At 35.4% G+C, this 3,716-nt stretch overlaps 1 non-coding gene across 1 annotated transcript; it reads left to right on the top strand.

Moving 5' to 3' along the window:
* Positions 1-1,461: 1,461 nt before the first annotated feature.
* Positions 1,462-1,568, top strand: LOC131182673 (small nucleolar RNA R71). Its single transcript, XR_009150935.1, has one exon. It is a non-coding gene; the product is annotated as a small nucleolar RNA R71 (small nucleolar RNA).
* The last annotated feature ends 2,148 nt before the right edge of the window (positions 1,569-3,716 follow it).

Here is a 3,716-nt window from a genome sequence, read left to right as displayed (position 1 = left end):
TTTTCAAGAATGCCTTCCGGATACTTAATTGAACGGTCAGCCAATGATAGATACATGTTTGTGGGCTTCAATTCTCCCATATTCAACTTCTCATATATTGAAAGAGGCATTAGGCTGACGCTAGCTCCAAGGTCACATAAAGCATTTGCCACACAATTATCACCAATATGACAAGGAATGGAAAACACACCCGGATCTTTGAGTTTGGGAGGTAACTTTTTCTGAATTATAGCACTGCATTGCTCTCCCAAGTTGATGGTGTCATAATCTTCTAATCTTCTCTTGTTGGAAAGAATCTCCTTCAAAAATTTGGCATAACTTGGCATTTGGGATAGTGCCTCAGTGAATGGCACATTGATATACAACTTCTTTAGCACTTCAAGGAATTTGCCAAATTGTTTGTCTAGTTTATGCTTGATGAATCTTTGAGGGTAGGGAAGGGTGGGCTTGTAAGGTTCAGGTGGGATATATGGTTTCTCTCCCTCATCTTGCTCACTTTTGCTTTCTTTTTCTTTTTCATTTTTCTTGCTCTCAACTGAATTTTCTTCTTTTGTGCTCTCTTTTTCTTCTCTCTTGTTTTCACTCTCTTGACCAACTTTTTTACCACTTCTCAAGGTTACAACCTTACATTGCTCATGAGGGTTTTGTGGTTGGCTAGGTAGTTTCCCATAGGAATTGCTTCCTGATGAGCTTGCTTGTTGCGCCAATTGAGTCTCCAACATGCGGTTGTGGACTTGTAATTGATCCATGGTTTGTCTCATGTGTTGCATTTCTTCCTCCAATTTGCTATTCATCTTGCTTTGTTCAGCAAAAAATTTCTCCATCATGTTCTCCAAGGATGGCTTCGGTTCATGGGATGGAAGGGATTGTTGTGCTCTTGCTTGATATCCAGGTGGTGGCTGCCTTGTGGGCTGAAATTGAGGCTGAAATTGAGGCCTATTTTGCTGCATAAACTGTTGGTTATGAGCATAATTTGAGCTTTGGCCTTGTTGAGCAAAAGTTGCTTGTGGTCTCCATGTTGAGTTGTTCACATTAGAGTAAGCATTTCCCATAGGTTTTTGTTGATAACCTCCTGCATAAGCAGCTTGTTCTTGCAAATAATCATCACCATAAGAAGAATAATCAACTCCACAACTTTGAGTTCCATTTGTGAAGGCAACTTGTTGCATAGTTGTAGGAGTTGAGGTTGTTGCCTTTGTGCAAAAATCACTAAGAAGCTGAGTCAACTGATCAAATCTTGCATTCATGTAGTTAACTGAGTCAAGTTCATAGATCCCAGCTTTCTTTGGCTCAAGTGCTCTAGGATTTCCCCATAAATGGGTATTATGAGCAATCTTCTCTAATAGATCATAGCATTCTTCACTTGTCATTCTCATGAAATCTCCTCCTGCTTGTGAATCAATTGTGTTTCTTATGGTCGAGTAACTGGTGTAGAAATTCTGAACAATCATCCATTTGGGTATTTCATGATGAGGACATTGCCTTTCAAGCTCCTTAAATCTCATCCAGGATTCATACAAAGTTTCATCATCTCTTGGTTTAAAAGCTACCATCAAATTCCTCAAATGAGTAGTTTTCCCAGGTGGGAAAAATTGAGATAGAAAAGCTTGAGATAGCTGCTCCCAAGTAGCTATAATAGCTTGTGGGAGTGAGTCATACCACTCCAATGCTGAATCCCGAAGAGAAAATGGAAATAAGGTGAGCCGAATAACTTCATCAGAAACTCCAGGTTGTCTTTGTGTACCACATATCATTAAAAATTTCTTCAAATGAGAATGAGGATTTTCAAGTGGGGTACCTCCAAATTGTGAATTCTGAACCATTTGAATAAGACCAGTTTTTAATTCAAATTGATTAGCTCCAATAATAGGTCTGTTATCTCTCACATCAGTACATCTAGGAAAAGCATAGTCTAACATGGATCTTCTTTGAGGATCATTTTGATTAACCACAACATTTTGCCCATTTTGCTCATTTCCTCCATTATCTCCTCCAATAGCTCTATTTTGATTCTCCATATTTTCTATTGTCTCCTCTTGCTCAAATATTTGTTGTTCTTCTTTTTCTGCTTCTTTTCTTCTTTTGTATTCCTTTTTGTTAGCTCGACAGAATTTTTCAATTTCAGGATTGAACAACAATTCAGTGTCACTTGTGCTTTTCGATCGTCTCATAAACAAGAAAAGTACCTGAAAAACACAAGGAACAATAGTGAAAATAAAAGAAAATAAAAATTCTAATTAGCTTAAAACAATTAAAATCCAACTTAAAAACAAACAATTCCCCGGCAACGGCGCCAAAAACTTGATACGGTGTGTCCGCAAGTGCACGGTCACGATAGTATAGTTTTAAAAATGACATCGATCCCACAGGGAATTGTGCTTAAATTGGAAATAAAAGTATAAGCAAATTAGAATGACAAAAATTAAAAGATATTAAAAATAAAATCTAAAAATTAAAATTAAGACAAAAATTAAAGATGTAAAATGAAATTTGGAATTAAAATTGGTATTTGAGGAATTAAAACTAGATCAATCAATTAACTAAAATTAATTAAACTAGATTACCCAAAAATTAATTTGAAATATCTATTTATGAAATTGAGAGGAATTAAATCTAAATTCAATAAAAATAAAAATAAAGTGATTATAGAAATTGGATTTAAATTGGATTTAAATTTAAATTGCTATTTATGAGGTTTGGAGGATTTATATCTAATTTCAATGAAAAATAAATTGATTCTAGAGATTGGATTTTTTCAATATTGTTTGCATGTGATTTTTCCCTAATTTAGCCAAACACATGAGAATTGCAATTTTGAGGGAAATCAATTCTTAAATTTTTGAAACCTTTTTCAAGCATCTCAAAATTGGTTTTCATTAAATCAAACCCTGTTTTCACGGTATTTCAAATCTAACAAAAACCCAATTAATGCTCTAATTGATTTTTGGAAAGTTCCCCTTAATCTTCTTAGCTTATTTCTAACACCAAGAAAATAAAGTTTATTGCAAGATTATCCATCCCCAATATTCACTTTTCAGTCCATCTATTAAGGATTAAAACTTAACTTAATGAGGGCCCATTCATCAAGCAAGGAAATAAGCACACAAGCAATAAATCAAAATATAACAAATCCCATTTAAATGGCTAAATCAGTTCAAAACCACAAAACAAATCAATATTTACAAACCCATCTCTAGAATCTCAATAAACTACTCACAAATCATTGTTTAAACATAAACCCAAATAAAGAAATGAAGAAATAATGGAAATGTAAGCTTAAAGGGGTAGAAAAACCAGAAATCTGCAGGATCTCTGCAGAAAAGTGCGAAACTTGATCCTTCTTCCTTTGGAAGAAGATGCAAAGTGCTCCCTTCTCTCTTTCTAATCTTGCCAAAAATGCCTCCCTTGCTCTCTATGAAAAGAAAGTGATAAAGGGCACTTTATATAGGCAAGGGGACTGTTCTAGAATGGGTAAAAGGGGGAAGGATCTAGAGAAAGTGAGGTAAAAAGGCTGGAGTAACGGAAATGCCACGTCAAAAAATTTTCCAGTAAAAACGACATAAGCCGAGTCAGTTGTGTCGCGGGTTGTGTCGCTCTCGGCGTGAATATCTGATGATCGACACAACCTGCGACATGAGCTAATTCGGTTGTGCTGCAGGTTGTGTCGCTCTCGGCCATTTTTTTCTCAACTTCAAAATTTTTGCAATTCGATTTTA

Source organism: Hevea brasiliensis, chromosome 8 (assembly GCF_030052815.1).
Source record: "Hevea brasiliensis isolate MT/VB/25A 57/8 chromosome 8, ASM3005281v1, whole genome shotgun sequence".
Taxonomy (NCBI): Eukaryota; Viridiplantae; Streptophyta; class Magnoliopsida; order Malpighiales; family Euphorbiaceae; genus Hevea; species Hevea brasiliensis.
The sequence above is the reverse complement of the archived record's forward strand: the minus strand, read 5'-3'. Positions and strand labels throughout refer to the sequence as shown.